The sequence below is a fragment of the Beta vulgaris genome, chromosome 2, assembly GCF_026745355.1.
Source record: "Beta vulgaris subsp. vulgaris cultivar EL10 chromosome 2, EL10.2, whole genome shotgun sequence".
Classification (NCBI taxonomy): Eukaryota; Viridiplantae; Streptophyta; class Magnoliopsida; order Caryophyllales; family Amaranthaceae; genus Beta; species Beta vulgaris.
This window is the reverse complement of record NC_079203.1, coordinates 9,384,234-9,393,925: the sequence shown is the minus strand read 5'-3', so window position 1 is coordinate 9,393,925 and position 9,692 is coordinate 9,384,234. Positions and strand designations below refer to the sequence as shown.

At 34.4% G+C, this 9,692-nt stretch overlaps 1 long non-coding RNA gene across 1 annotated transcript; it reads right to left on the bottom strand.

The window, feature by feature from the left end:
• Window positions 1-6,648: 6,648 nt before the first annotated feature.
• LOC125494644 (uncharacterized) lies at window positions 6,649-9,177 on the bottom strand. The gene is made up of 2 exons (XR_007270953.1): window positions 8,900-9,177; window positions 6,649-7,090 (listed from the first exon to the last, which is right to left on the bottom strand). It is a non-coding gene; the product is annotated as an uncharacterized LOC125494644 (long non-coding RNA).
• Window positions 9,178-9,692: the final 515 nt, after the last annotated feature.

The following is a 9,692-nucleotide window of genomic DNA, read 5'->3' as shown; positions in this document are numbered from 1 at the left end:
CCCCTAACCCAAAACCGGACCTGATTCTAATTTCAGGTCGAAAATCATAACCCAATCCTGATCTTACCGATTTCGGGTTGACCCGAAATCAACCCAAAATGACCTGAAATGAAATTCAACCATACATGCTAAGTTATGAAAGTATGGGTTATTGACCTGAAATGAAATTTAGGTGATCCAAGAAATGGGCTTGGCCCAATACAAATAAGAATAACAAAAGATAAGTGATATAAGTTGTGAAAGTCTGAGTTAATTTCAAGTTGACCCGACTAGAAAGTAATTCGACTTCAAATCAACTTATTCAGGATATTTTCAGGTTCAAAAAGTCAACCCAAACCTAACCCATTATATTTTCAGGTCGGGTTGGGTCGATCCATTTTCTATTTCAGGTTAAAATCTCAACCCAAATCCAAAATTTTCAAATCGAATTATCGAGTTGGCTCAACTATTGTCAGTCCTATAACACCAAAAAAAAAAAAAAAGTTTTGGCTCAAGATGATATGTATTCTTTCGGATATTAGGTGATAATGATGCGATGAGGTATTAGGGATGATGATGCGATGAGGTATTAGGGATGATGATGCGATGATGTATTAGGTGATGATGATTGATAGTATAAGTATAAAAATGAATTTTTTCCTTAAATAATGCAAAAGTGGGTTTTAATTCCCAAAATATGCCCAAAAAAACTAAAATTCCCTGCATACCGTCCACGTAGGACGGCACGCGCGAATTTTTTTTTTTAGTAAAACCGCTACTTGCAGTAGCGGTTTATAAGTGCCGAGAAATTTTTTTTTTTCAACTTAGGTAAAACCGCTACTCGGAGTAGCGGTTTACAAAAAAAAAAAAAAAAAAAAAAAAAAAAAATTTTCTCGCGTGCCGTCCTACGTGGACGGTACGCAGGGAATTTTAATTTTTTTGGGCATATTTTGGGAATTAAAACCCACTTTTGCATTATTTAAGGAAAAAATTCGTATAAAAATAGATGATACTGCTTTGACTTCTAATTCATAAAAGTAAGAGGCTTATATCCATGACATAAAGGAAATTTATATCAATAAAATTAATACTACCAAAAAAGTGTAAAGTTATAAATCATTCACTTATAGGTGAGTGATTGTCAATTTCTTTTCAGAGTGGCCTAGCAAATTATATTATTATAGTTGGACAATCTAGCCAGCAAGATAAAAGTTATTTAATTTAAATGGCCTACCAATACTATTTTAACATTTAGGTGACCTAACAAAATTTTAGTGCAATCAAATTTGCTAGAGTACAATGGTTTTGTTTGTATTAAACACAAAAAAAATTTCAGCAAAGCAACAAAGATGTATGTAATTGATTCAAGTTCTAAGTTTTCCTAACGAAAATAGAAAAAAAGAACATGTTTAGAAAATCTAGGAGCACGGAAAATTGTTATTCGAACAAAATAGAAATATGAACTTATTGATTTTCCAAACATGATACTTGGATCAAAGTGGTGCAACAAGCTTTTTCTCTCATTTGGGTGGTCTATACTCAAGCAAGAGAAAAATCACTTGAATGACCTAATAAAACAATTTATGTCACTTAGATATCCTAAAAATCTTGGTTATAAAGTGAACGTGGAAAAAGAAAACACAGGACTTATATGAAACATGGGAGTAATTAACATGAGCCGTTTCAAGCAAATTTAATCGTTTGATGTTGATAATTTATATTTTTAGTACATAATTAAATTAAAGGAATATCGAAAAAAGACTCAATCTTTTAGTTTCCTGGTTGGCAAACTTTGAACCAGATGTTCAATATTCCTTTCAATAGGTGTTTGTTTATTGTGTCACAAAACGGCGGATCTTCCTATCCCTGCTCATGTACAAAGGAATGAATTAATTAAGGACCATTAAGAAAATCTAGCTAGGAACATAGTATATCAAAAGACAAACTGAGCCAGCTATAATCTACCTAGGATCAATACAAAGAAAGTCACATTGTGAGTGTGTAGTAAGAAAAGTTGTACACTACACCTTATACACACAAGTGAATTTCTAGTTCTAACATGGAAGGGACGAATAACATTTATACGTGGCAAATATCTAAAAAAACGAAGAAAGTTGTTTTCATGGAAAAAAGAAAGGGAAAATTTAAGCTTAGTGTTGTGTAGTGACATACTAATATTTTAGGATAAATGATAAATGTTCTATACTTCTATTGTACAAAATTACTGAAATTATACAACAAACCGCTGTGAAAGACAAGTTAAGTAAAATTATACACACAACTATTACACCATGCATGTCATAATGATGAAACTGATATTCATATTTCTTAATCGATCCTTGTGTAAAGTGCACGAAGTGATCGAGGTACATATAATTTTTTTACAGTTATTTCACCAAATACCTCCGACAAATCAATAAATTCACAATATACCCTCAATGTTTCAACAATTCACTATATACCCCTGACTTTTCATTTTTGTGCATCAAATACCTTTTTTTAACTGTCGTTACCATTTTTGCCACAATTAACTCCTAACCCTAAAATCTAAACCTAATCCCTAACCCTAATCTAATTACTAACCCTAAAATCTAAACCCTAACCCTTAATCTTAAGCCCAACCCAGCCCAACCCAGCCCCCTCCCCCTCCACCATCCCTCCACCATCCCCCCACCCACCCTCCCTCTGCCGCAACCTCCAGCCTTCCCCCCGCTGCAGCCCCCAACCCCTCCCTCTCCCTCCGTCGCAACTCCCATCCCCTCCCCCTCCTCCCTTCGCAACCTCCCACTCCCTCCCCCTCCCTCTGCCGCAACCCCACCCTCCCCCTCCCTCTCCCGCAACCCGCGAAGTATTTTCGAACACCAAACCCCCACCCCTCCCCTCCCTCTCCCCCTCCCTCTGTCCTCTGTTTTCGAACACTAAACGCGACGAATTTCCAACGAAGTTTTCTCTCTCCTCTGCTTGCCGGAGCTGGCGTCACAGTCACATTTTTCTTTCCCTCCTTCGTCGCGTTTTTCTCTTTGTCTCTCCGGTGTTCGAAGGGGAGGGTGGGGGTTTGGTGTTCGAAAGGAAGGGTGAGGGGTGGGCGCTGTTCGAAGAGGAAGGGTGGGGATTGGTGTTCGAAAGGGAAGGTGAGGGGTGGTCGGCGAACAGACAAGCAAGGGGTGGGGAGGCCGGCGGTGACGGAGGCGCATGGAGTGGGGAAGGCCGGCAGTGGGGGAGGCCGGCGGTGGAGGGGGGGGAAGGGTAAGGGCTGGGGAAGGCCGGCGGTGGGGGAGGGGGAAGGGTAGGGGCTGGGGTGGGGCTGCCGAAGAGTTAGGGTTAGGGTTAGGGTATGGGCTTTGGGGAAGGATTAGAGTAAGGATTAGGGTTGAATTAGGATTAGGGTTAGGTTAGATTAGGGTTAGGGTTTAATGATGGCAAAATCGTAAATAAAGCTAATTGTGACTTAACGGAAGTTAGGAAAAGGGTATCTGGTGCACGTTTTCGAAAACTCAAAGGTATACGGTGCATTTCTGAAACATTGAGGGTATATGGTGAATTTCTTAATTTGTCGGGGGTATTTGGTGAAAAAACCGATTTTTTTATCCATTTTTTATGTACTTCATTTGTCTCTTTCAGATGCAACATGGAGGAGACACGTAGTGGTGTCAGAAACAGATCTGATCGCTGGGTCAACCTGATTCTGACCTGACTTGAACCTGGTTCGACCTGTGAGGGTCAGTCTCCAGACCTGACCAAAACCTGACCTGGGATTACCCAGACCTGACCGGCACCTGACAAAATTATATCCTGACCTGTTCAGACAGACCTGCTTTCAAACCCGAACCCGACCGTAATCAACAAGATATTATTAAAATTCAATTATTTTTTATATCTACAAAATCATTTAAATATGTTAATTTATAAATTTGCCTACATTTAATAATTAATTAAATAAAAAATTAAATTACATTTAATTTGACTATTTGAGGGTTACGCTTTCAATATCATATATTGGTTTATATTTTTATTTTCATTTATTTTTGAATTATTTATGTACATTACTCTCTTGTTTTAATTTGACATTTAAATTATGACAAAAGCTAATCTAACAGACAACATTACTTAATATCTGGAGAATGGTGGGAGCAATATGGGCATTCTAATACTAGTATTGCAAAAAGTAGCCATAAGAATCTTAAGCTAAGTTTGCAATTCTTCAGCATTCGAGAAACAATGGAATACGTTACATTAAATACATTCTGAGAAGAGGAATGAAGTTGACAAAGAATCAGGAACATCTCCCATGCTTCAAATTCAACAGCAACCATTAACAAAAACATTACTCACAACAAAAAAAAAAAAAAATTGATGTCTCTATTATACCAAATTGATTCATCATAAAACTATAACAATCTGAATCAAGTGAATGTAGTTAAAAGTAAGGAACAAAAAAATGTTCATAAATTGAAATAAATTAAGAATATATAAACTAATTCATCAAAGAGAAACATGACTGAAATGAGTAATTACAAAAATAATTCAAGGAAAAATTCACAGCATTATACATTTGATAGATCTAACAAAAACAACTACAAAAATAAAAATCGAAAATCATTCAAGAATTATAATGAAATTAGAGATCCAAAACCCTAACTTGACCGGAGCTTCGACTTCGAAAAATCGTAGCTTAACGACGGCGAAGACGAGAGGGTGTTGGTGCGACTGACGACAACGAACTACGAACGAAGATCGACGACCGACGACAACGAACAACGACGACAACGAACGACGACGACGAGCGAAGAGCGTCGATTCAGCGAGGATGATGAGAGAGATGAGAGAGAAAGAGCATCGAAAAAGGGAGGAAGGGTGGTGCCGTGGTGGTGGCGTCCGAATTCCGGCAAGGACAGAGAAAGGAAGGAAGGAGCAGCGACTTTTTTTTTTTTTTTTTGAGGAGATGAAAGAGCAGCGGCTGAACATAGAGAAATAGGATTTTTAGGTTTGGAGGAGAGATGGGAGAAGGTAATAGGGTAGGAGACGATCTAACGATTCATTTTGTTTTATGACATGTATCCAACGGTTAATATTCATGATCCGTGTGCTTTGTGTTATTTTCTTGAGTGCCCTTGATTATGATGATCTAACGGTTTAGATTTTGCCCATTAGATGATTTTGGATTTTGCCTTAAGAAAACAAATAATCCTACTAAATTATTATTTATAACAACTAATCTCCATATTTCACATTCCTAAACCTCAAATCTCATACCTTATAACCCCATTTTTCAAATAATAATATAATACTTATTATTATTATTGTTAGTTATGCTATTAGAACATATTAAGAGTCTATACTCATTAATAATCAATCGCGTATTAGTTAGAATGATTCCTATATTATTATATCGTACTAGAGTATTTAAGTCTACTGATAAAATAGTTTGTTTATAGTCACTATATACAAAGTTAAGACATATAGCTCAAGTAAATGTTTTTTATTTCAAAATGCATTTCTTATAAAGACGATTAACTCAAATATTGTATTGTTATCTTAATTAGCCTATCAACTACCATTGACACATTCGTTTAGTATAATATGTAATTTGAATCATTCAAGTAGATTTCTTTGTTTATGAAACACATTACACTCGAGGACGATTATCATAATGATTACCCACTTACATTGACTAATCTATACACTAATCCATTTGTATTACTTTGTATTTATACTAATGTATACTAGCTAGAAATGTAATACATTGATCTATACACTATCTATACATTGGCATATAGTCGAAATGCAATACATTAATCTATGTACTAATTTAGTTTAGCCTAGTGATTACCCCCTACATTAGCTTCCGTCACGTTATACTCGTATTAGCTTGTGTTGATCGACTTTTCATCATTATCACCAATTATGATCACATTATACTCGTATTGTTTTTTGGTCAATGATATGAGATTTAAGAAATGATAATGCTTATGGACAAGGGAATAACCGAGTAACTGTCTAAGTGTTAAATTACTATATGGTTGTGCAACTTATGAATCCGGCCTCGTTGTAATCACTTAGGCCTCACATAACCGTCATTGTAAACACATGAATGTATGATTGTCATTTGTTATAGTATTATAACATATTAAGAGTCGTTATACTAATTTATAATCAATGTAGTATTAGATTGGTTATACAATTATTTTGACATCAATCTTATATTAAAATGATTCAACATATTAGTATTTATATTGTTATTTTTAGTAATTCTGTTCTTATTTGTATTCCTATTGCTATTGTTAGCCTTGTTACTATTACTGTTATTATTTGTATTTTTATCTATTATCATTGTCCCTTTATGTTTATTAGTATTATTATTCTCATTACCATCATAGCTATTTACAAACTTATATATCAATCATAATGCTTATAGTAATAGATCATTAATATAAAGTTTGAAATTAATCGTCTACTCGTTATTATTATCGTTGGTTATAGTATATAATATTAAAACATATGAAGAGTCGTTCTAGTCCTTTACTCATTAAAGTGGTTTTACGCAGTTGATTATTCGAAATAAGAGTTGACTAAGATAATACACTAAACATCACGGTAATCAATATAATGTTTTTATTGGTTTTTCGTTGTCATCCATATATTTATCGCACACACACGTATGTATATATATGTCGATCTTAAATTATTACTTTTATTAATATGATTCGTTTACAAAATACATAACAAAATCAAGATGGCGCGATTAGGAGTTATCCGAAGTTGAATGGACGTTCAATAGCGAATGGACCCGATGTTTCACAATGATCGAACTAAGGTCACTACTAATTCAACCCGAGTATATTTGACTTAACACAACCGTACATGAAACTTAAATACGACCGACGCAAACCGGGAAAAAACATATAAACGGGTGATCATATCCAGGATTGGATCGGTTCGTAAATGGAACGCTCAGACCTGTTCGGCACCCGGGAATCCAATGATTCAAATGTGTTCGACCCAGTTGAACAAAACCTGACCAATCATGACCTGGAACACTGACAATCAGAATCCTGACCTATCCGGGTATGACCTAGTTCGCCATGGGTATACCCAGAACCTGTTTGACAACCTGTTTTGACACCACTAGAGACACGTGAGTTGATGTAAGAAGAGAGATACAATTATACAAAGAGTTGAAAAAGGAGATTCATGTATGTAATAAGGCGAGAGATAGAGAAATAATGAAAGTCTTAAGTCTTGCATTTGATAGAGAATAGATAAAATATATACTATTATACTTCAATTAATTTTCGTGAGTAAATGAGTAGATCTAATCTACACTATCTATACAAATATACTAAAAGACATGCGTGACAATATATATATATGCCACGTGGTACCTCTGCTATTCCACCAGAATTGTCTAATATGTACATATGTCATGTCAATTAACAAAAGTAAAATTAGCTTGCAACAAGACTTGAACTCGAGACCTCTTGATATTATATATGACACAAATACCATCTCAACAACCTTTTAATCATGCTTTACGTATCCACATTATTATAATTTTACGTTTTAAATGTTGAGTTTTCCTTATTATATTTTAATGGAAATGAAAAAAAAAAATACATATCATGTTCGGAAAATGGTATCAATTCGGGGCAATGTTCGAGCCTAAATACTAGTATAAAATTAGAAGCTGGAAGGTTTATTTCCCTCGCGAAATTTCCAACTACATGAGTTCATTTTCCTAATATTTATCCAAATCTAATAAATGATTGCAGTGCACATATTACTTATTAGACATTGATTAACTAGTAGTTAGATTTTATACAATTTAATTAGAAGTTAGATATATTTTTATTAACAAACTAAATCAAGCATTACTCTAATATTGTCTAGTTATTAACTGAAAAAATGTAAAAAGTACACAATTCAAACTCAACAAACCGATAGTTGAAAACAAAATACAACCAACAAACAATTCCCATAGATTAGTCAAAACCATACTTCTAATTGGAGCATTTGGGTAAAAGGAGAGATCAACTAAGCCAAACTTCTAATAGGAGAGTATGGCTTAGAGAGAACTAAAAGAGAGGATCGAGCACAAAAGACTATATTTCGAAAAAGCTAGAAATAGGAGGTTTTTGGAAGAGATGTTCAAGAATTTAGTGATGAAACGATTGTATTGAGCTTAAATTGATCAAATTTACCACCATTTACCAAGCTTTGAAAAAATAACCAATAAATTATTCGAATATACACATTCTTATTTGTCACTTTGATTTAACATACAAATTATCATCAAAAGAAAAAACAAATCATCTAACACTTTTAGACAAATAGCTAATATAACCAGTTTGCTAGCTTGTTCAACCCATTAATCCAAAAAATTAGATCACGGAATACCTAACAACTAATTTCTAATATTATCTTATTATAATGTTAGGTTAGCGCCTCACAAAAGATAAAATCTCCTTAAAAATATATTAAAAACTTTATGGTTTTCTACTCGTCCTATTTGTTATTTTTTCTTGAATTTACGTAAAAATTGACGCAAGTAATTTCAATTTTTACCCATTTTCTCAAAATAATCTTAAGATATGCGTAATATCATAGACCCAAAATATATTCTTAAAAGGGGAGATAAGCAACTGTTTAATTATTTTGGAATATTTTGAAATAGATTTCATTCTTTTTTTTCACAAACTTTATTCCTTCTTGTAACTCCTTTTGTTTGGGTAGGATCCTGTAACCCTTTTACCATCTCCATTCCGAAAAGTAACACCAATTTTGGCTTGTTTTGCATAATACATTACGGATGTGCATGTGCGCCCATATACATAACTGAATAGTGAATGCATACTCTATATTAAAAGAGGAGGGTGTAACAAAGAATAATTGGAGTCAAAATAAGGGAATATATCAACTTTACCTCAAACGATATGCACAACCTTGACTCCTTGAGTAAACGAAGGAAAGCGATAAAGAAGCAATAAACACAGGTCTCCACTCACAGGAGAATGACACTAGTTGCAGGTTGCGGCATACGTAAACTGCAATGCACATCAACCTGTCGCCAGTGCCATCTCTCCTGCGAGTGCAGGCATCAGCTTCTCTTACATCGTATTCGTAGTTCTTTTTAAGGTGCATCGTATTGTTTTCATGCACTGATGAACTCAATATATATAACAACTGCAATCAAATGAAACCTATTTTATTCATCATTTGCACGTTAAAAGTACTAGAAAATGATGGTATATAATGATGGTCTCACTGTGAAAGTATTCAAATGACAGCTCATATGTTCAAATTATTTGGACCAAAGAAAAGTCTAAGTTTCACACTTGGCTTTATTTTCTTGGATATTAGACTATTAGTCGAAGCATATGGGATGGGATAATGGGATAGTGAGAGACTTTGTCTACCTATAGTCATTGATTTGACTTGGCCGAGGATAAAATTTATGACCAGTGGCAATTTAATAGTAGCTGTCGCTTTTGCGGCTGCTGCTTAACAATATACTCATAAATTTCAAAGGATGGAACTCATGGAAGCCAAAAGTAACTGACTATCTTATTATAAATTATAATGATATTATGGGAATTAGAGGGTAACATAAAGGTTGTAATTCGTAAATATTGAGATTATCTTATTTGGTTAATGATGAGATTATGAGAATAAATTCAGCATAGATAACAAAATTACTTAAATGCGCTGAATAATCC